The sequence below is a fragment of the Leptidea sinapis genome, chromosome 7, assembly GCF_905404315.1.
Source record: "Leptidea sinapis chromosome 7, ilLepSina1.1, whole genome shotgun sequence".
Taxonomy (NCBI): domain Eukaryota; kingdom Metazoa; phylum Arthropoda; class Insecta; order Lepidoptera; family Pieridae; genus Leptidea; species Leptidea sinapis.
Genome location: NC_066271.1, coordinates 10,881,080 through 10,906,284, shown reverse-complemented (window position 1 = coordinate 10,906,284; position 25,205 = coordinate 10,881,080). Strand labels below are relative to the sequence as shown.

The following is a 25,205-nucleotide window of genomic DNA, read 5'->3' as shown; positions in this document are numbered from 1 at the left end:
AGAACCTTCATCAAAGTTGGCCAAATAGTAGATAAGTATACAATATCATTAAAGTCATCAATATTTTAATAACACCGATACGACTTAGGGACTTTCAAGAAAAGAGCATGCTCCCACCTTGGGGCTTGATGTCCATGGGCGGTTGCCTCAACACTCCCTACCCAGAAAACTTCTAGCCCCTTTGCACGCTCTTATATAAAAAAAAAACTACCATGATTCAATAAAGTCTAATAATATTATTCCAAGAGATTCTATTATTATTAATTATCATTGGAATAATTTGACCGTGACTGTACACAAAAATCACTTATCTACTAAAGCTTTTATCTAAAAAGAAATTTTAACTCAATTAACACATGAGCAAAACTTAGAATGTACCTTTTAATAAGTCTTTAATAGTCTCTATAAAGAGGAAGACACATTGTTCGTGTGATATTCATTTAAGTTTTAAAACGTCTATAAATTTGGTATTCGCTGTTAAACAACTCAAAACACCAACATATTATTGCAAAAAGATTTTATTGACATAGTCACATCCGATACACATATTGATTTATTTTTTTTTTATGGAAAAGGAGGATAAACGGGCGTACGGGTTACCTGTTAAGTGATCACCGCCGCCCACATTCTCTTGCAACACCAGAGTAATCACAGGAGCGTTGCAGTTTTTCTTACTGGTCAAAATAGTTTATAAGTAGCGTATTCATAGACGTGTATTAAAAGTGTAATTTTTCACCGATATAAATAAATGATTGTATAATTTTTACTTAGATTAACGCACATTGTTAATAAATGCAAAATGTCCACATTGTACGTTGAACACACTATTGAACACGACTGTACCTACAAAATTAACAACATCCATTTGTCCGCGACTGTACACGATACACAGTTAACATTCGTCGAGCAACGTAAAGTAACGTAAACACAAATAGAACAATTATTACTGTTAAACAGATTTTTTGCATTAGCTTCCATCTCATGATTCACCGACCCCATTGCCACTAACCGCTAACCACTTGTATTGTACTCGCCTGCGTCGGTACTTCCCTCGAATCAACGATTTCAGAAGTGGGATCAGTTTGTGTTCGTTGAAGTGTCGCTCGTGGGTTCAAACTTAAATAATCTTTATACCATTGGGAGGCTCCTTTCAAATTCAAATTCAAATATTTTTATTCAAAATAGGATTTAAAATCACTTATTGAACGTCAAAATCTACCACCCATTCAAAAGAGACTGCCTCAGATCTGAGAAGAATGAGCGCAAGAAACTCAGCGGGCTTTTTTTTAAATATAAAATATGGATTACAATGTAATATCGTACAATAAACATTTATAATTAAAGAGCCTGAGGGTCTTCGCTTTATTCCCAGTCCGTGGTGTCATTAAGAAAATCGTTTATGCTATAATAACCTTTCCCACACAAACGTTTTTTAACAATTCTTTTAAATTTCGTAACACATTTGTTTTGTACCTTTTCTGGGATCATATTGTAGAAGCATATACGAGGGGAGGCTGATAAGTAATCTACCTAACTATGAAAGAAAAGACTTTGATGGCTAGTTTTTTTTTTATTTTTCTATATAGTCTCCTGCAAGTGAAATACACTTATGACATTTGCAAATAAGTGACATCATGCCGTTATAATAGTAATTTTTATTTTGCTCGTCAAAATAGTCAGTCACAGCCTCCTTCATTTCTTCGTCCGTCGAAAATCTGCGACCCCTCAATTTTTTCTTTAAATCTTTGAATAAGAAATAGTCACAGGGAGCCAGATCTGGACTATAAGGTGGATGGTTAATTTCTATGAAGCCGTTTTTGCTCAGGGCTGACCTCGCCGTTAAGGCTGTGTGTACAGGAGCATTGTCTTGTAAAATCAGAACACCTTTGCTGAGTTTGCCTCTCCGCTTTTCTTTGATTTGTTCACGAAGCTGGTCAAGCAAGTTTGCATAATATTCAGCATTCATTGTTGTATTTTTAGGCAAATAATCTATCATCAAAATCCCTTCGACATCCCAAAATACGGTGGCCATTAGTTTTCCAGCCGACGCGGCTTGGCGGCTTTTCTCCTTTAAATTTCCATTGCATTGACTCTTGTTTGCTTTCCGGATCCCACTGGCGAATCCAAGTTTCATCACAGGTCACAATTCGAGAGATAGTCTCTTCTTCTTTACCTTTGACCAGGTCTAGAAATGCCTGACAACATTCTACTCGCCTTTGTTTGTCAAAGGGGGTCAACATTCTAGGGACCCAACGCGCGCTCACCTTGGACATGCCCAAATGTTCGTGAATAATTTCATGAACTCGTTCCTTGCTAATGCCCACATCTCTGGCTATCTCCCACTGCTTGATTCGCCGATCTGCAAGAATCAGGTTCTTCACCTTTTCAACATTATCTGCGGTAACAGCAGAAATTGGCCTTCCACTACGTGGGTCGTCTTCCAGGCTCTCTCGGCCATGTTTAAATTGCTTCGACCAAAACTTTATGACGAATTCAGAAGGACTTGAATCACCAAACACCTTTAACATGCGCTCTCTGATCTGCGTAGGCGTATTTCCTTCTTTACTTAGGAATTTAATCACTGCTCGATGCTCAAATTTCATCATTTTACAATTTTCTTTCGACATGGTGAAATCAAAGCCGCGCCAAAAAAACAAAAGCAAGCGAAAAAAAATAAGCGTCATAATTTTGAAAAAGGAATAAATATAGAATATGATTTTGCAGTGGCCAGTTCGATTTTCAAAACTTTCTTTAACAAAGTAGATTTTATATCAGCCACCCCGCGTACATCGCCCAACAAAAGACTTACTAACTCGACCCAACCGAGTAGTAGGCATAACAAGTTTGTGTTTGTTCCTCGTGTTAACATTATGAATGTCACAGTTTCTAGAAAATTCCTCAATGTGCTTATGAACATACAGAACATTATCAAAAATGTATTGAGAAGCAACAGTCAAAATATTTTTTTCTCTTAATGATTTGGACCTAGGTTATAAATCGCGCGAATAGCCCTCTTCTGCAGCACAAAGATAGTATTAATATCGGCCGCACTGCCCCATAACAATATACCATAGGACATAATACTATGAAAATAACTAAAGTATACTAATCTCGCCGTATCTATGTCAGTTAACCGTCTAATTATTTAACCGCATATGCTGCAGAACTATGCCTATTCGCTAATCCTTCAATATGGGGGCCCCACTGCAATTTGGAATCAAGAGTAATGCCAAGAAATACAGCAGATTCCACCTCTCCATTAAATAAAATGTTCGCATCTACATTTTCGACATTTGGCGCGGTGAATTTAATATATTTGGTTTTATGACTATTTAACAATAAGTTATTGGCGCTAAACCAGTACACGATGTCAGATAGAGCATTGGTTACTTCGTCGTATAAAACTTGGCTTCGTTTTACTATGAATATAAGTGAAGTGTCATCCGCAAACAATACCACTTTGTGTTTTTTTTCTACAAGGTTAGGTAGATCATTTATATAAATTAGGAAGAGGAAGGGTCCAAGAATAGACCCTTGTGGTACCCCCATACCGAGAGGAGTCCCAGGAGATCTCCTTCCATTCACACATTCACATTGCACAGGATGCCGGCTAGTTTATGGGTGCCACAACGTGCAAGTAATGTATTTCGGTCTGAAGGGCGCCGTAGCAGCTAGTGAAATTTCTAAGCAAATGACACTTGACATCTTAGGTCTCAAGGTGACGAGCGCAATTATAATGCCGCTCAGTTTTTCAAGAATCCTGAGCGGAACTGCATTGAAATGGGCAAGGCGTATCAATTACCATCAGCTGAACGACCTGCTCGTTTCATCCCTTATTTTCATTTAAAAAAAACTAGACCGATAATGCATTATTTATTAGGAACATGTTTAAAGATTGTATGAATCTCTAATGCATTTTTCTCTTGCTATTCATTGTTTTGACGAAAAACTGTACTGGTCACTGGGCAGCTACACTTTAGGTAAAAACTTGTGTAAAAGATGTGACAGCCTTTAAAATCTTTTTTATAAACACTGTCAAAGAGAGAAAAAAGTGTGTGCGTGTAATCTCTACGCGCGATGGAAATAAATCTTAATAGTATTTAACTTAAGCAATAATTAACAGATACATTACGTTGTCCCGTTTCCAAAAAAATTTGTTTTTATTCATCGCCAAGCACGTGAAAAAGCGAAAAATGTTTTTGACATGTATGTTGAAGAATCAGTTGCAGATAAAAAAATTGAAATTTTAATCTAGTCTTAAATGGTAAGCATTGTTTAAATTTATCGACACACTCATGATTATGGTCACATCACTATCGCATTCCCGAACTCTGCATTCGGATTGGGGAAAATAGGAATACAACGTGGTTGAGCCACGCCTATAACGATTCAATCTATTTTAAATGTGTGCCCTTAAGAACTTGTTTCATGATACAAATACAACTTTCTATTAGCTCTTACAACTCGTCTATGAACACGCTATCTTCGAATTGCATAACATAGACAATATTGAGTACAGTTACATAACATTTACCAATCTGGAAGATGATTTAACAGACCTCAAAAAAGACAAAGAAATCCTATTCTTAAGAAAGTTTGTCACCTTAATCTCCGCAGTTACTGGACCGATGTTTTTTATTTTATTACATTAAACTGCCATCGGTAACGACTATAATCAGTTCCGTAGTTTAGTTTAATGATTTGAGTTTTGGAAGCCATCGCCCCGACCAGCCTTTATTCTAATGAGCTGCTTTCTTTTCAGTCTTCTCGTGGCTTGAGAGGACTCAAGCAGTTTAGTGGTCAAGGGATTTGGATGAGTGGCTCGGAGTTCGGCGTAGCGTCTGGAATCTTTTTTTTTATTTCCTCCTTTATAGTGGGCATGTCTAGATATTTATGAATCTTGTCATTCCGAGCAAACCAGGGTTTTTTTATGAAAATAAGGGACGAGATGAGCAGGACGTTCAGCTGATGGTAATTGATACTTCATGCCCATTACAATGTAGTGCCGCTCAGGATTTTGTAATTTAATAATCTCTTAGTAAATAAATTGAAAATCATTTGATTTAAGAATTAACAGGTCTGTCTAGTTGCCGCGGGGTGTTCAAGATGGATCGTCTGCTGCGTCCGGCAATCGCGTTCTATTAAATTTATATCAATATATCGGCTCGCGCGGCAAATTAAGGTCAACTCGGGTCGAGCGCACCTTAAAGCGTTCAATTGTGTGTATCGGTTGGTTGATTTTGGTATTTTTCAGTTTTTAATCCACGCAGAAGTTGCATGCATAAATTAGTTTATATTGGACACACAACAAACGAATCTCACAAGTAAGAAGTGACCCCGTTGGCTCTCCTATTTACATAATTGTAATTTCACTCTCGGAGTGTTAACGGCCCAGGTATTAACTGTAGTCACATACAGCTTAGCAACTTACGTAAGCAATACAAATTAATATTATAACAGCTCAGGGAAAGTATTTCATTTTTACATAGCAAAAAAAAAAAAAATAGAAAATTAATTGAATTAGGCGTTATTTTGCGGAATTCAATAAAATTCCCAATTCTTTTTTAACCGACTTCAAAAACACTATTCCAAAACAAGGTATAATAAGCACTAAAAAGTGTGAAAATAATTGCGTATTTTTATAAAATCTAATTAATTAATCTAATACCAGTAACGATTATTGTTAGTTTTGGAGTCGGACGTATCATTTCGCTAATATTTGTCTTCAATCAATTCCCACACGTGTTTCGCCTCTACACGAGGAAAAGAATTTGTGACGTTTATGGACGTATGTGTCCTTAGATGATATATATAGGTGTAGATACGAGTTAGGCTTGCTGTTAGGCAACGCATGAAAGCAGGCCACGTTTATTACTTTAGTGTGAATGACAAGCTACGTCTTACACTCGCGATACGTACGTCACTTTGTTTTAGTGTGTGTCCGTTTTTTTCAACGTGTCCACAGCTGTCACAATCTATCTAAACGTATAAATAATAATCTAAGAGCGCTTTCGCACTACGTTCGATCCGAATCCAATCCGTACCCGTGAAAACACGGTCCGAAGTAGTCGTAGAACTATTTCTACGGTAGTTGACGCACTAGATCCATCTTCCGTCAACCGATTTCTTTCTGTCAACCGATAGAAATAGTTCTACGACTACATCGGACCGTATTTTCACGGGTACGGATCGGATTCGGATAAGGCAGTGTCAGTAGGAGTACCTACTACAAAATGAGTAGCCCATTCTCGTGCAACACCAGAGGGATGACAAGAGTGCCAGATTCAGAGGCAGAATATAGGTCAAACAGCCACACATCCAAATAACGAGGATGATATCCTAATTAGTGGCATGTCGTGCGAGGGTGGAATTCGGAGGCAGGAATCAGGTGAAACAGCTCTTCGAAACAATCCCTGTGATAAGTGGACTATAAGACATACAAGACGGTATAAACAAAATTAAAAAAAGCTGTGTATAAATCATACAGTAAATTAGAACAATATAACACAAGTATGGTTACTAGAGCGAGACGCCCCCATATCGTCGTCTCAGCGAGCGAATAAGTTAAACATGCTCTAAAGCTACGGGCACACCATGTTATATTTTTTAAATTTATTTATATGTACACAATTAAAATTTAAAAACAAATTCGATGAACGATACGGGGCTCGAACCCACGACCTCTGGTGACCTGTTCACTGGTCACAACCTGAGAGTTGAACAAAGCATACAAGATTTTATGACGATAAGTCACTCGAACGGTTGGCTCAGTTGGCAGAGCACTGGCACGGAACGCCAGAGGTCGTGGGTTCGACCCGCATCGTTCATAAAATTTTGTTTTATTTGTGTATTAATCCTAGAAGTGGAGGTTATCACTTTAAAAACAACAAATTGTTTATTTATATGTTACAACTAAAGTACACAAAAAATAGCTTTAGTTAGGGGCTGTTTCAAATTGTCCAAGTAAAGTAAGGAACAGGCTACTTGCTACTTATCTATCGAATAAAGACATTATTTGCGTTTCACAATGCAGAAACAATTATCTACCAGGTAAGCGCCATTTAAATTATAGGGTAGATTTAGTAGCAGATATCATAGTTATCTGATGGATCTCCTGACTGAGTGCCAAGCATTCGACAAAATGATGTCAATTTATATAATGGTAGGGGGGGCCAAAGACGCTAAGAGAGATTTACTCGAGCGTCGTAGGCACCATTGGATTGTGACGATAAGATGTCAAAGAGAAAAAAAAGTTTATATGATGTGTACCCTGTCACTGGTGAGCGGAGTGTGTACAACAATGTAGAAAAAACAGTCACAAAGAAATACTCAAGCGCTTCAGGTATTAAATGTGTATGCGCCCCAGATATTTCTGGTAGCAGAAAAATATTATCCTGCCGGTTTGCATACGAAGGGGTGTTTTTAGTTATCAGAGAAGACTTTAAACTGAATATTCCGAGGTCAATTTATGATTTTTGATCACATGTGATTTAGGTTTAAATAACTTTATTCTCATTAAGACCTATTGTAACTTACATGAGCAATTAATATTTTACAAATTAAAGTAGGTACTTAACAACAATGATTTTGGTAGGTACAGAATGCAATTCAATGTTAGGCAAACAGATAAGACATAAAACAACCTTATCTATATATCATATGTTATTGAAAGATTTCATAATTATTGAGTATGTGCCTTTTGAAGGCTCGCTTTTAAAGAAGTCAATGTTTTGGCATTTCTTATTTCTGAGGGCAGGGTGTTATATATCTGAACTCCCTCAAAGGTTATTGGCACCATTGGCAGCACAATATGACTAGCTCTTCGTGTAACAGTTCTGGTTAAATTCCTTTATTAAATGATTTATAAATAAATAAGAACAACCATCCGACATATTCATACATACACTATACTAAATATAAAAAAAATAGAACTATGTACTAGTTTTATTATTTTAGAGAAAAACGGTTATAACTAGAGTGAATTTTCGGTATTCAAAGTAAATTCAAGCCTATAGTTAGTGTGGTCATAGCATTAACCGTTACCTCAGTAGTGCTCGTGACCTCTAGCGGGTCTATATGAGACAATTTGAAACCATTTGACTTTCTCGCCAAGGCACCGGTTCATAAAGTTAAAAACGGTGTCTGTTTGCATATGTGTTGTGAGATACCGACAGAAGTGAAAACGTCATTAATTATTACGAAATACAGTTGTTTTTCTTTATTCTAGCGGCCTTACAAATAAACTTGTTATAAAGTTCTACCTGAGAATACGCCAAGAATATGTAAAATTTTGACAATATGGCTGAAAACACTGTCAATACAATGATAATTCTGAAGTTTTCCGAATGATAGGCAGCCACGCCTATGCCGTTCTATATAACGCGTTACAAAACAGCCCGAAGCGAGATAAACTAAGTCTGTATACAAAAACAAAATTTGATCAATCGGCAAAATTTTTCAATAAATATAAATAGCGCGTGCTAATTTAGAATAATTTGTAAATCATGTTTGTTTTTAATTATAATAATTGAAACAAGACGAAATTCAAAATTCTGTCTCGACAATTTTGAAAGCTTTCTATGACTTCAAAAATTTTTTAAATCGGTCCATAAATGGCCGAGAAACAATTTAACACAGAATTCAATTGGAGCCACCCGGTCGGAGCTCCGCTCGGCTTCGCTCAATAATTAATTATCACAGTCAAAATTTTTGTCAACACTAGTATGTTGTCATGTCAGGGAACCAGATTACAAGGATGTCTTTACACTCGAGTACTGGCGACAAAAAATGTCAAGTTGGAAAAAATGGTTATGTGAAGGACAGAGTGTATTTCTCGTTTTGCCCAACGCTTGCCGAGATGGAACAGCGTTTTGGATGGCATCAATAACACCGACGATGGTGCGAAATGCCACAGAAGTCCCGACGAGTGAGGTTGTGTATTGAGCAAGGCGGAGCACACTTTGAGCAGTTCCTGTAGATTTGACGTTTATTATGAAAAAGTAAGTGTTCGTTTAGTTTGTTTCGTTAGGTTTAGGTTTTATAAAGTCTAAGTCTAATTATTTCCCTTCCTTATGTATAAACCGACTCTTTGCTCATAGAGAACAAAAAAAAATAGCGTTTAATTACATGAACAAAAGACTTTTCAATAGATAACGCTGTTTTTACACGTTTTCGTACTGCTAGCCAAACGAAATTTTCAGACATTATTCTTAACACTAGTAGTTTTTAAGATAGATTTTGGAAAAAAGTCTTATGCGATTTTGTTTTCTACGAACCGTCAAACAGTCTAATTAGATTTTCTTAAAATACCGAATTGCTTCAACATTTTTTCCATTTTAAAGTAGCGATGATTTACAGCGGTAGGATGATACAAAAGGCCTGCTATTGAGCTAAGCTGAGACAATCGTCTGTGTTTTTACATTAGTTATCGCGTAAAAGTTATATTTTTATTATTATTTTAATTAACCCGACATATTGTGATGTTTACAAGTGGACTGCGGTTGACAGCAGTAGTTTTAAAACCTTTAAAAAGTGTTTTATTTAAATGTGTAACAATCGTGTTAATCAAAGAAAAAACTATGTGATATATCATTACTTATTAACTCAATATAAGATGGCCGCATGCTATATAATAATAAATCTCACTTAATGAACACTAGATCGAAGAAAGCCGCTCTAGGCTAGGACGTCAAGAGCGTGAAAATTGCGTTTTCACTGCGGTTAGCAACACGTCTAGTGTTTACCTAGGGCTGTCACTCACTAAAAGATGGAATAAATAATTATTCGTTTAATATTATTAATATAATATATTATACATAAGCCAATTACATACTTACAACACAACCTTCAGTCACGTAGAGCTTTTCACCATTAATAAATCCTAATAAGCTACTTCCAATAATACATCTAAGTAACTGATGCACTAACATATATTAATATGTTTATTTATTTTACCACATATAGTATACATATTTTTGTATTTCCTATTATGTAAATATTTAGTAACAGTTTTTTTTAATGTAATGAGACGACCTATATAATCTCAAAATAAATCTCATTTTTGTTTAATAGGTATCGCACCATGTTGAAATTTTTCGGAAACCGTAATTAAATATAATATAATATAATATAAGGGAAACCTGTTATTGGCATTATTATTGTAAAATATTATTAGTTACTAGCTGACCAGACAGACGTTGTTCTGTACATAATAAATAAAATACCGTTTTTGATGAAGTTGTCAATAATTTTTCATTGTAACATAATAATATGCTCCTTGTTGTAATAATAAAATTGTTTCACAGCAGAACTGTCAAACCGCGCGTCAAAATACTCTCACAGAAAATATGTCCAAACAAAACAAATATTGGAAATAAAAATAATTATGGGTCCCAAATCGAAATAAAAACTATCCTATCTCTTAAGTTGGACTAAACTGCACTCCATGAAGTAATCTCCATTGAAATCCGTTCATTAGTTTAGGAGTCCATTGAGGACAAACATTGTGACACGAGATTTATATATATTAAGATTTATCTAATCTGTAATATGCTGTTGGTTTTCTTAATAAAATAAAATAAAAGCCTTGTATTTGCAATTGCAACAGTACCGTTAGTAGAAAAAGAATATATAAACGCGCCCTAACGCCATAGAAGAAACACGACTCAACCAATGGCAATCGCAATTCGGGACGAACGCCCGTATCGTGAATCGAGATCGTCAATTTGAGATTGAAAATTGTCCTGGAAAAAGAATACAAAATTGTATGAGAAGTTTTACATAGATTTTGAAAAGAACCTCACAGAGCAAGCTATTTCTTGTTGGTCTATTTTGTTTGAAATTGTTAACCTCACCTCCAGTATAACTGATGTGAGATACTCACAATATGTTAAAAAACTACGACTTAAACAATATAGGCTAGAATTTTCTTTGTTTGCTTCTCTCTATATAGAATCCTCGCTACGACCACGGTTTGAGTGTGAGAAAGTATGAGTCGACCTTTTAGATTTTTTTCTCCATCGACTTGGCTTTTATTATACAGTGTTACAGTTTGATTTGAACAAATAAAAAGAGAAATTAATAATGAACAAATAAAAAATAGCAATTTGTGTTGTTACTTAAACATGTATTACTTAAACTGAATATAATGCCTGTTACTTCGGATTTTATAAAACGAATCACTCTGCCTATTGGTACATGACGTTTGGTAGGTAAATGCGTTCACGGTGGAGGATTTTGATTTATGATACACATATTAATCAGAATATAATCATCAGATAGTCATCAGGCTTTATCCAAGTTCAATATAAAAGAAACTTAAGTGATTATTGTAAAAAAAATAAATCGTATCATATTTTGAAATGCTTAAGTAAAAAAAAATAAGTTTGTCATGGAACTCACCAACAGCGCCACCTATAAGGTCGAACCACAGCTCGTAATTATTAACCCCTTATCTGAAAATAGATATTATTTTATTTAAAATTGATGAAGCAATTAATGAACGGTTAGGTCGAGTAGAATTCTATTATATATATTACATAAAGTATAAATTCAAATATTTTTATTCAAAATAGGATTCAAAATCATGCTTACTAACGTCAAAAACTAGCGTCCATTCAAAATAGACTACCTGACCTGAGAAGAACGGGCGCAAGAAACTCAGCGGGATTTTTTTTTTATATAAAATATGGATTACAATGTAATGTCGTACAATAAAACATTTATAATTAAAGAGCCTGCGGGTGTTCGCTCCATTCCCATATCACCATAAGGTAAATAATTTATATTATAATAACATTTCCCATAAAAACTATTTTTAAAAATTCCTTTAAATTTCGTAACACATTTGTTGTACATTTTCATGGATAATATTGTAAAAGCATATACATCGCCCAATAAACTTAATAACTCGACTTAAGCGATTAGTAGGCACAAAAAGTTTACGTATGTTCCTAATGTTAACATTATGACTGTCACAGCTTCAAGCAAATTCCTTAATGTGCTTATGAACATATAAAACATTTCTTTCTTTAAATTTTTCTCTTAATGATTCTATGGGACCTAGGTTATAAATAGCGCGAGTAGCCCTCTTCAGCACTAAGATGGTATTAATATCGGCAGCACTGTCCCATAAAAATATACCATAGGATATAATACTATTAAAAGTAACTAAAAAACTAGTTGCGCGCCGTATCTATGTCAGTTAACTGTCTAATTTTTTTAACTGCATATATACTGCAGAAATAAGCATATTCGCGAATCTTTCAATATGGGGGCAGTCTGCATTTAATATGCAATTTGGAATCTAGAGTAATACCAAGAACAATAGCAGATTTCACCGGTTTTACCACCTCTCCGTTAAATAAAATATTCGCATCTACATTTTTGACATTCTGTGCAAGGCAAACTTTCGTATGCCTTGCACCAAATGAACACGATGTTAAAAAACCCCTGTACTATTTAGCATGTATAGGCAATTATATGCAGATAAACAACTAAACAAATCAACCCCGGTACCAAATTTGATTATTAATGTTTTTTTATTGAGAGGTGAGGTGATCACCAGCAATGACAAGTGTATACTATTCACTCAACCACTAACTGTCAGTATGTTTTATATCTGTATCAAAAAAAATTTTTTTCTCTGCGCGCGCCAGCCCTATGATGATCACGTAAATCGCGTAACGATGTAGTTACAACGTCATGTAATAAAATTACTCGCTTCTTGTTCGAAAGTGATACTTTTGAGTTAGTAGATAATATACTGATTTTCTTTTATTATAAAAAAATTTAAAGTGAAGAATATTTTTTTTTCATCAATCATTGTTTTTTTTTTCTAAATATAAAAAAATATACTTATAATGCATAAATAAATAATAAAAAAGTATTCGCCCAACGTGGGGCTCGAACCCACGACCCTGAGATTAAGAGTCTCATGCTCTACCGACTGAGCTAGCCGGGCTGTGATGACAGCGACGAAATTATAATACCAATTGTAATCTTAAAACGGATGCAAAAAAGATCAAAATATTATTGTCAATGTTGACATATTTTGTACGTGTAACGGAATCTTTCACCGTAATTACCAGAAGACATCCGAACTAAAAATATTCCACACTCAGGTGCTTTTCTTGCAAATATTATTATTTTTGTAACCTATGTGTTTTATTCCACATTATTTAATAGTTTATTTGTATTTACATAAGGAAAGTCTACTAATCTGCAGTAAGTACGTACATAATATGTAATTAGGCCGTGTTTGTTTTGGTTAGGTCTAATCTTTCCATATTATACTGACAACCTTTTCGTTATTTAAAGGATCAGTTATGTCAACTTAATATCATTGTATATAAACGAGCATTACCCGCAGTTCGTGTTGCTTTGATTTTGAGGTTATGTTTCATTTCATCAAATAACACCAAAACCCGAGTTTTGATTTAAAAAATGATAACTGGAGTGATTCCATTCCAATCGTGGCTGACTGTCAACGACTTGTCAATATATCGGTTACAGTAACAACAGGTTCTCTTACCTTTTCTATCTCCGTTAGAGATTTTCTTCTGTCTTTCACGCTTTGTTGGACTGTACACTAGTTTATTGAAGCTTTAAAATACATTATTATCAGAAAATAATTTTGTCTGAACAAATATCATATATCTTTAAACGAGCAATTATTCTATATAAATAATGAAAATGGTCTGTATTTGAGGCTCTTACAAGCATAAACAACTGATCGTATCAACATGAAACCATCGCCATTCGATGCGAAATTTATCCAAGATGGTTTATGGCTACTTTTTTTTCGAATTCCAATGTTCCTTCGCAAACGACTAGTATATATATATATAATTTGAATCTCTGAAACGGCTCCAACGATTTTCATAAAATTTAGTACGTACAGAGGATTTCGGGGGCGATAAATCGATCTAGCTAGGTTTCAATTTAAAAAAATTGAGTTTTATCCGTGTTTTAATGAGATACAGCTACATTAGAATTCAAAGGTAAATTTCGCCACTATATACAAGACTGTAATAGCTCAGATGGGACATTGGGCGATTCGGAATGCAGAAGGCCCTAGTTCAAATCCAGGTGTCCAATTAGTTTTTTTTTGTTCAAGTTTTGTACTTTCTTAAAAAATCCGAGCAAGGCTCGGTCGTTTGGATATTAATAAATACACTATGTAAAAGAAATAACACCTATCCTTATACGTTGGCATTTTTTTTTATTAAAATTGAAAGGATATAAATCGCGGAATTCCAATAAGATCTAATAATTCCCAAAGAATCTTCACACGGCACAATAGTATAAATAAAGTAGAGCTCAAGAATTAACTGGATTTACGGTAGCCGTGGTCTGGTCACGTTTTACGGAGCGTTATTGGAGCGTGAGATTATAATTAAGCCAGGTAGTAAACTGTACAGTGTGTAGCCGTTTTGTGAATGCCGCAATCGTAGTCAATTAAGTTTCGTCGTGTGTCATAAAAAATATATATGTCGTAGTCAAGAACGTCGGAGAATGAGGGAGTACGATGATGTTTCGGTACTCGTGTTGGCTCGGGTTTAATCGGCATGAGGTGCGAGTGCAGACGAGATCAAGCGCCGAGCTGGCAGTCTGGGAAGAACTACCAAAAGAGGCGGTTGTGTCTTACATACATAAGGCTTAATGAAGTGTATCTACACTTACGATTGTAACGTTTATAAGACTGTCTTTTACTTGCTGTCGTGTAACAACGCCCACAACAATGGACATCCACGAAGATCCTGGCCATGTGACCGGCCTTCCTACGTCATATACCTATACAGGGTGTCCCAAAGTTATGGGACATGAAGGGAAAGTACGTTAAATATCGAAGATAGGCTATTTTACTAAAAGAAGACTTATTACTAACTTTTAAAATTATTACTAACTAAATTACTAACTTTTAAAACTAACATAAAGTCTTCTTTCAGTAAAATAGCCTATCTACGATATTTAAGGTACTTCCCTTCATGTCCCATAACTTTGGGAAATCCTGTATATATTTTCTAGTAAAATAAGAACCACCTACTAAATGTTATATCAGAGTAAGTACGAATATTAGCAAAATATTCCCTTTTTTACCAACCAAAGCCGTTAAACTGGATTTTAGTCATTTTTTATGATAATATGGGACGAGACGAGCAGGATGTTCAGCTGATGGTAATTGATACGCCCTGCCCATTACAATGCAGCACTGCTTAGAATTCTTGAACAAACCCAAAAATTCTTAGCGGCACTAAATTTACGCTCGTCACCTCAAAGGTAACATGTTAAGTCTCATTTGCCCAGACATTTCACTAGCTACGGCGCATTGTGCATGAAATGTCCTGGTACATGTTGCTAGGATGACAACTGATTTCAACCGCTATGAGAGACATTACTATCACCGCTTCAATATTTGTTCTCCAGGTGTCAATGCGTCGTACGAATGGCGTTAGAATATCTTAAGGTATACTTGCGTCATACATAAGACAATCTTTTCTTCAACTATGATCGCCTGGTACCAAAACACTGTATAATGCTTCCTATCTCATTTTAAACGTTAAAATATATTATGCGTTTATGTGTCTGCTCTTTACACTATGCTTTTTGATTTAATCGGTTTTCATATTAATCAGTTGTGACGTCAACAACTGTCTAGGAAAAACAAAAGGGGTGTGGGGTGATATTATGACGTCATCCGTCTAGGCTTGCGTCGCGACACCGTGGCGCTTGTACAGTCAAACAGAAAATACAATATTTGCAATTACTGGTATTTTTATGAGCATATATGTTGACTCTTAATATCGCATAATATCTTACTTTTTTTACTTACTTACTTGTGTAAGGCATATAGTATTTGACGTTTGAGTATTTTTGTTGCATCACTATACATATATTGTAATCGAAATGTTTTGTAAAGCTCTAAATGTTGATATTGAAAAGCGTGGCAATGAATTTCTCGCCACTTCTTCTTATTAAAGCTCTACCTTTTCCGGTGTGGTGGAAAATGTAAAAAGAGAAAACTTTTGACATTCATAAGTGTCATTTCATTGACCTACAGACATACACAGATTGTGAGGATTTGATTGGAGCAATGGGCGTACCCAGAGTTTTATAAGAGATGGGGCAGAAGCTAATTAAAGCTTAAACTCAATGAGTACTGTAGTAGCAGGCACTTGCGTTCCGTACGCCATCTATGTTATTGTCCTTAATGACATACCCGCATCGACTTATTATTTCATTTTGGAATCACCTTCATTTTGGTATTTGTCTCTCAAGGGTAGGTTGTGAGTACTACAGTTGAAATAATTGAGGCTACGATTCTGTTGTGTTGTTGACGATCTTGTTGCATTTCCCAGCTGCAGCCCAAAATTTGTAGCATTGGGATTACCCATTGTTTTTCAAATTCGTGGAAATCTTTAAAGAGAGGAGAATGCTTCACTAAAAACGAACTTTGCATAATAGTTAAAAGTTGGTATTAACAACGCACCTTAGATCATTCATACGTCTAAACAGACTGTGAGAGCTGTGAAAACGTTGAAAAAATTGAGGTTGACAGTTCACCTCTATTTTGAGCAATGCAAGCACACTAACACGAAGTGACATACAAATCGCGTGTTTAAGACGTAGCTTGTCACGCACACTAAAGTAATAAACCTGTCTGTTTTCATCGGTTGACTAGCAGCAAGAGGCTCTATCTAGTCGTCTAAGCAACGCACAGTACCTATGCACAACGGGCCCTTTAATTTCTGACAAAACGCCAGCCAAGGATCATACTCCGTCAACCAGCTATGCTTAGGTTTCCACAGGTGACACTCGCTCGCTTGTCTTCCAAAAAATATAAAAATTCCAATATTGACAATGAAATATTTGTATGCCGATATATTGGCGAATTGTGCTGTACATCTACCAATTGTTCAGAACTATGTTACCACGATTCATAAAAATAAATAAATTTCATTTCATTTCAAAAAACAGACTCGTTTCTAGAACAATGATTAAAATACAAACGCGAATGAGTTACGGATGCAAGTTTGCTGTGATGTTTATAAAACAGTAGGCGTGTGTTTTGAGAATTTGTACGATATTTTCCAAATACTAACGCGACTAGTTCGAATTTCGGTTCGAATTGCTGGTATCGGCGAGCATGTGTTGTCAGATTATTTTATATAGGTTTTTATAACATATTGCGTACTAGATCTGCTCTGATGTTGCGAGGATTTGTGTACCACTCAGCGTACAACAACTACAATATAATAATGTACAGTCAGCGCCAAAAAGATAGCGTACAACGCAACACCCATCGTTACCATATACATCGATTCACCAAAAGTGACCAAAACGATAACGCCATCTAAAGTAGTCAAATATATCTAGACCGTACCTTTTGGAACGCTAATAGGCGTTAGTTTTTGATTTAGAACATTGACTCTATGACTACATGAGTGTAGATGCTAAGCTCAAAATAGTCTTTTCATCGTAAATACGTGTCGTGGGTGTGCTGCAAGACTCGAGCCTTGGACTAGCTGTTACTAAAAACGATTTAAAATCAATTAAAATTAAATAATAATAAATTGTTATTAGCAGAGCAAAAACAAACATTATAATAGGTACATAATATTATTAAAGTATCTATAACACTTCTTTACACGACTGTACATAGAAGTCTCTATCTATGACTAATATAATTATTTCATATAGTCTCCCCATTTTCAGGGAATTTGGTACAAGTTTTATTACAGCAATCATATTTTATGTGATTTTGACATTGCTGCGTAGCAATTTGGGGAAGTACAATGTATTAATATATTATGTAGAAATGTGTAAGAGGCCTGCTTTATGACTTGAAATAAACCAACAATCAAATTGATTTATTAGTATCTTACAACATGTTGATTTGTAAAACTTAATGTATATACATAAAAATGAATTGCTGTTCTTTAGTCTCGCTAAAACTCGAGAACGGCTGGACCGATTTTGCCAATTTAGGTTTTGAATTATTTGTGGAAGTCCAGGGAAGGTTTACAAGGTGAATAAATAGAAAAATGCTGCTACATTAAATAAAAACAACAAATTTTGTTTTTCCTTTGATGTGTCCATAATTTCTATGAAAGAATTTATTGACGCACGGTTTGACAGTTCTGCTGTGAAACAATTTCATTACGACAGCAGGGTGCATGTTTTACGAAGTAATTTTTGATGTTATGATATATTGTTGACAAATTCATATAAAAACATTATTTTATTTATTATATACAGAACAACGTCTGTCTGATTATGATAATTATGTACCATCATCACCATCATCAGCCGGAAGACGTCCACTGCTGGACAAAGGCCTTCCCCAGAGATCTCCAGGACGATCAGTTCTGCGCTGCCCACATCCAATATATTCCGGCGATCTTGACCAGATCGTCGGTCCATCTAGTGGGGGCCCTACCAACACTACGTGTTCCGGTACGTGGTCGCCATTCGAGCACTTCACTGCCCCACCGGCCACCTGTCTGTCAAACTATATGCCCTGCCCACTGCCACATCATGACCACATCTGTTTGGTCAAAACTAAGAAACTAATGTCAAGCGTAGCTGACTGTTTACGAGGTGTCAATCAAAGTCGATTACAGTAACTAAAGATTCGCTTACCTTTTCTATCTTGCTGTATATAATAAAGTTTTAATAATGTTATTAAGTAAGTAAAGGCGTACACGATATTAGATAATATAAGTTATTATTGTGTAAATTTGCCATAAGACAACAACGTGGGCTTCGTACTAAATAAATAAAAAAAAATCTCCGTTAGAGATGTTCTCTATAGCCCATTTAACCGACTTCAATAAGGAGAAGGTTCTAAATTTGATTGGTTTTTATTTATGTATGTACACCGATTACCCTGAGATTTATGATCCGATTTACGCGATTCTTCTTTAGTTTGATGCGGAATAGTTGTCTGTTGGTCCCGTGAAAATTTAACAAAGTTTTTTTATTTTTATGAAAATAAGGGACGCGACGAAAAGGACGTTTACTTGATGGTAACTGATATGCCTTCCGATTACGATGCAGTGCCACTCAGGATTGTTGAAAAACCCAAGAATTCTGAGTGGCACTACAATTGCGCTCGTCATCTTGAGATGTAGATGAGCGTCATCTTAAATTTTATTTTCCCAGTAATTTCACTAGCTACGGCGCCCTACAGACCGAAACACAGTTATATTTACAAATGACTGCTACACGGCAGAAATAGGCGCCGTCGTGGTACCCATAATCTAGCCGGCATCCTGTGCAAAGGAGCCTCCCACTGGTGGAATAGTTGCCATTTGGTCCCTTGAAAATTTAACATTGTTTGGCCTAGTACTTTTCATCTTATGAAATTATGCTACTATATTGTAACGGATGTTCTCAATATACTAACTACAGATAGATATAAATTACTACCTTCTACTGTCAGTAATTAGCTGTCAATAATCTGAAGCTGTCCCAATATACCCGATAAGTCATTCTTATCGCCTTATATTGGGACGCGTAAATTTGCAATTTCAATACAAACTTCTATCGCTGGTAAGCTATACGTCGTCCAATTGACAGACAGCGTGTACGGATAAGGTGAGTTAACGTCGATAAGTTTTTATTGGGACAGAAAAGTCAACGATAGTTACGATTTTTACCTCAAGTAAGAGATATACTGAATATTGGGAATGGCCGTAAGTCTATAGTGAGGATAGATACGATTCAGTTATTAAAATAGGTCGTCAATGTCAGTGGTGCGTCAGGGATCCCTGCGGGAGTCGAAACCTTGACCTATATTAAATTGGCGCACTGCGATACCGCCGAGTGACGTTCCCAGTATACGCCAAGCCACACCTTGCATCACTCATATTGAGGGCGTGGGCCTCTACGTGTAAAACAACAGATATACTATAAATATCCACCTTCGCACGACACGTCACAAGTTAGGATATCATCCCCACCATCTGGATGTGTGGCGGTCCTCCACAGTGCGGTTTTCTAGGAGCTGTCTCCCTCGTACTACAAAGCTGTGGAATGAGCTTCCTTGTGCGGTGTTTCCGGGACGATACGACATGGGTACCTTCAAAAAAAGCGAGTACACCTTCCTTAAAGGCCGGCAACGCTTTTGTGATTTCTCTGGTGCTGCAAGAGAATGTGGGCGGCGGTGATTACTAACACCAGGTGACCCGTACGCTCGTTTGTCCTATTATTCCATAAAAAAAATCATTTTACAAAAAAAAATACGGGTTGCACTCCGGGAGTGCCGGCATAAGTGAAAATTTGAGCTAGCGTTGTGCATTTTTCAATATTTTGGAATGGTTAAGGAATCATTTTTAGGCTTTATTTATTAGTATAAAAGTACGAGGCATGCCTTTTAAGTTCTGTCGATTCCATATTTCCCGGCAATTTAGAATCTGAAACTGTTCTATACTCGAATGTGTTTAAATTCTGAATCTCAAAACAGTTGAAAGTATTAGGATTAATGCTATTGTTTAGTCACGGGGTCGATTGGAATCTGTCAAGTTACGTACGAAAATGAATCTTTCTATGGAAAATGTGCGTGCAATGATTTTCTACAACTTGAGAAGAGGCCTGACACGGCTTCAGTGTTTTGAAGAGCTGACATCTGTGTTCAGTGATGAAGCCCCATGTCTCCGGACTGTCGAACACTGGTATTTAGTATTCCAGCGTGGGCATACTAGTGTTAGTCACAAATCTCGCGAAGGACGTCCAAAATCCGCCTTCACTGAAGATAACAACATTGCTGTGAGACAACTAATTCTCGAAAATCGTCATGTGACGTATCGAGAGATAGAGGCTCTATTAGGCATCTCAAGGACAATCATTCAGAAGATCTTGCATGAAGCGCTTGGTGTGAGAAACCTAGTTTGCCGTTGGATAGCGCATCTGCTTTCCGACAATCGCAAGGCGGCCCGCGTCAGATGGTGTAGGAAAACTCTGCAAAGGTTCAACCGAGTCAAATCACGTCTACGATATCATCAGTGATGACGAATCTTATGTCTACGATCCTGATTCTAAACAACAATCTACAATCTGGATCTTTCAACACGAGCCAAAGCCGACTAAAGTTGTTCGTCTCGAAGCTCTTCAAAGAAGATGTTGGCCACGTTCGTTGGAAAAACCGGCCATGTTGCGACTATTGCACTTGAAGATCGTAGAACGGTTAACGCAGAGTTGTTTACCACAGTTTGTTTACCACAAGTCATCACCGAACTTCGAAAATCTAACTCAAAGCGACGCATCATCCTGCACCACGTTAACGCAAGCTCACACATCGCTCGTCAAACGATTGAGTATTTGAAGCAGGAAAAAGTAGAAATTCTTCTTCCATGCGTAACCTAAGCCCAAACGATTTCATTACATTTCCTAAAATTAAGAAACGTCTTCGTGGTCAAAGGTTCAAGTCTGCTGAAAAAGTAGTCGACGCTATCAAGTCAGCCATTTTGAACACCCCCACTTTAGAGTGGAATAAATGTTATAATAACTGGTTTGAACGAATGGAAAAGTGTATTAAGCTACGTGGTGAATACTTTGAAAAACAATAAAAAGTACTAAGTTAAGCGAGTATAAGTTTCTAGTGGTGTTCTCTTTTCTTCAAACGACAAAACTTAAAAGGCATGCCTCGTACTAGCATTTATGTGGTTAAATATAATATTCATCTATTGCGCTATCGTACACAAAAATGACAATTTACTTTTTTTAATACTTAATTTAATTATTAAAATTTAATTTTAATACTTAACATAAAAAATTTAACACTTCAAATCCATTACAATTATTTTACATTAAAAAGTTCGTCTCTCAGAAAACTCAACTTTCATCCATAATTTCAACGACTGTCTTACGAATTTTCGATCAGGTCACGTGTCCTGACGCACGAGTATTTTATTGTGTAAGTCCCATCCCATGAAAAGTGCTCAACGCCCCTAAAGAAGTTTCCACTTCAAAAATATCAATAGTCCTCATAATTTTGCGTTGTGAAACATAAAAAGGATGTTTGTAAATCAGAGAAATACTTGGAAAATTTTATTGCAAGAAAAAAAAATTTAGGTTTTTATAGGTTTACAAAAACAGTTGGCATTTAGATAAAAACTAAAAAAATATTTATATAATATAGAACGTCGTCGATGCTGATATTTAGAATCTCTATCGTCACAACTCCGGAACTTGACCTCATTTTAACACGTTGGGTATGTTATATTGTCAAAGCAACCCTATCTTCCTACTGAAAGGGATCGATACAAAGGGTGCGTCGTTTGCAAGCTATGAATCACCGAGTAACCTTTGAAAGCCAAACCCAAATGTTTCAGAAAGTCTTGTGTTCCAGTACAATAATATCCTATGCTATATATTATATATAAGCAATTGGCAGTTGAAACAATATGCTGTCAGTACTATATACAGAAAACGCAGTTTGTCGATTTTAATTGGACGAAAAACGTGCAATTCGTACTTACGCACATATCACTGCAAAAAGTACTTTTTCACCGACTTCAAAAAAGGAGGAGGTTCTTTTTTATGTTTGTTACCTCAAAACTTTCGACTGGGTGAACCGAATTTGGTCCAGATCTGACAATGGCATCCATGAGAAAACCATAAGTCTTAAATTTGCTATACGTACGTATAGCAAAGTGGATGATAAATTTACGAATAACTCTATATAACGCCACCGATTTCGATGATTCTTTTTTTATTGGAAAGGATATTTGTCAAAGGATATAAAGGATAGGAATTTATAATTAGATTTATATAAAAAATATTAAATATATAAAATATTAATATTAAAATTAAATTTTAAAAAGGAATATATAAAAAAATAAAATAATCATAAGTTTTCACTAATTTAAAAAGCAGCTATTATTCATCTCTAAGATAGATTTGTTACTACATACATAGTTATACGTGAGATGTGCTTGAGTCGTGGGGAGGCGAGAGCGGTTCGCGGCGGAAGGACACCGATCCAAAAATAACAATAATTGTAACTAGAATAAGATTAATTAATTAGATTGTATAAAAATACGCAATTATTTTTGTACTTTTTAGTGCACATTATATCTATACGCGTTAACGACACATCTAATCATGAAATTCTATACACAACTGGGGTAGAGATGGACAGAGGATACATTTAATTCTAAAAAAATTATGATATGATGCGCGATTACGAATTTAATGCAGACGTAGTCACGGTTAGAATATAATCATCATATTATATCCTTCATATTACAGCGTATCAATGAGCAAAAGCACAATCTGTCTACGATTTTCATCCAGATCATGCAAGTCGTTCTTGAGTTATAAACGGACAAACATTTCAAAAAATTTGTGTCATTTAGTCAATAATCGTCTTTTAACCACAAAGTACATAATATAAAGATTATTATTTTATATCAAATGTAGCGCTCTTAATTACTAATAAATACAATCTCATAGACTTATCTCAGGCCGATAATACGTGTGATTTGTCAATGTGTCATGTAAATCCAAATCGGCCGTGAAGTGACAATAGGTTCGTTAACCTTTACAATCTTCTGTATCTCCCTTAGAGATATATTAGGAAAATGTAGGAAGTATTTGTATACCGCAGTCGCTGTCCGTGCTGCGTAACACGGTGCCTACTGAAAATCAGTGTCGAGTCTCTGAAGGCTCGACGTATACTGAGTGGGCCTCCGATTGGCAATACTAAAGTGATTGCACTGCTCCTCAATCTAATTGTTTTATTTATTTTAATTTTACTAGGTCTGTTTTAATTATTTTTTAGTGGTTTTTATAGTTTAAGTTCATAATTTTGTTAACTTATAATTTTAATCTAATATCTTACATTAAAATTACTTGTTTGTTAAAGTTATTATATTATAAACTATGACTAATTTTAGCAGTGTAATTATGTTGCCAATAAAGTTTTTGTTATTATTATTATTTCTTATTATATAATTCTCTTTCACAGTCTTCATTTGTCTATAAGCTAATATATTGTAAGTCTATTTAATCTCTTAGTATAGCCCAGCATAGCACTGGCACACAAGACTTACAGCCTCGCCTCGTACGTCACATTTACAACCAAAACAACCTTGCACGATACGTGTACTTATTAAGGGTTACTGTGTCTGCATCAAAGTAAAACTTAAATCTACGTTCAAGTCGTTTTGGACCTTATACTTATCAGAGTGAATTATTATGCGATGCGCCCGCACACCTTCACGCAAATTCGACACCCTGACGTTATTTGGTCAACTAGAACTAGGTCGTTTATATCAAACTCTATGTCTACTGATCCACAACCAGTGGACAAGAATTACAAGTTTTCAAATAATAAACAAAATTTTGACCTTGAATAACTTACGACGGGGACACGAGACTTAGAATACCAAAATAAATGTGTGAATAGCTAATTATCTGCTATCCCGCGCTTGACCTTTTTTTGCTTAGGCGACTGGCCTAACAATACATTTCTACGTACGCTTTCAACGCATCGGATATTGAGGGACTAGTAGCAATGGTGTGCAAAATGATGACGATACGAATGAATTAAAAAAATCGTAGTGACAAATGACCGCCATTTATTTTATTTAAAAAGAAATTTGCAATTTAGTTTGAAATACACTTACCGATGATAATATAATATTTGCAGGTTGTTGAAGAGTTTCTGTAATTAGTTTATATACAGTGGCGTAGGGGGCTTTGTTGGGGCCCCGTATAAAAATTTAATTGTGGGCCCTTATAAGTAAGTCTGCATAAAATTAAAAGAAATATTTATTCATCATAATTATCTGTCACTTTTTCCAAAAATTTTTAAAAACAATTCATATTAAATATACACTCTCTTTGCCTTTTATCAGCAATTATCAAAAGTTTTATTATTAATTTATTAATTTTTGCTTACGCACGTCCGTATAATATATATATAAGGGGCGTAGCTACATAATATATATGCTATATAATATATATATAAGGGGCGTAGCTACCGCCGTAGCAGGCGGTAGCTACGCCCCTAATAATATACTGAAATACACCATATTCATTCATATATGGTATATATAACGGCCGTTCCCAATATAATATCTACAGATTATTACTACCTGCGACTGTCAGTAATACGAGAGCGGCACTGAAAATTTCGGGAATCAAGGAAGTGACACAACATTACTATTTAAAAATGTATTTATTGCTTTTCGAAGTAT

At 35.6% G+C, this 25,205-nt stretch overlaps 1 protein-coding gene and 1 non-coding gene across 3 annotated transcripts in view; both read right to left on the bottom strand.

Annotated features, from left to right (window-relative positions):
* The window catches only part of LOC126965224 (GTPase-activating protein CdGAPr), a 120,396-nt gene that overhangs the window by 84,506 nt on the left and 10,685 nt on the right, over positions 1-25,205 (bottom strand). For both annotated transcript variants that reach the window (XM_050808691.1, XM_050808692.1), the window contains exon 2: positions 11,401-11,453. The gene's annotated coding sequence lies outside the window, so the exon portion shown is untranslated. The remainder of the gene's footprint in view (positions 1-11,400; positions 11,454-25,205) is intronic.
* Positions 12,889-12,961, bottom strand: Trnak-cuu (transfer RNA lysine (anticodon CUU)). The gene has a single exon. It is a non-coding gene; the product is annotated as a tRNA-Lys (tRNA).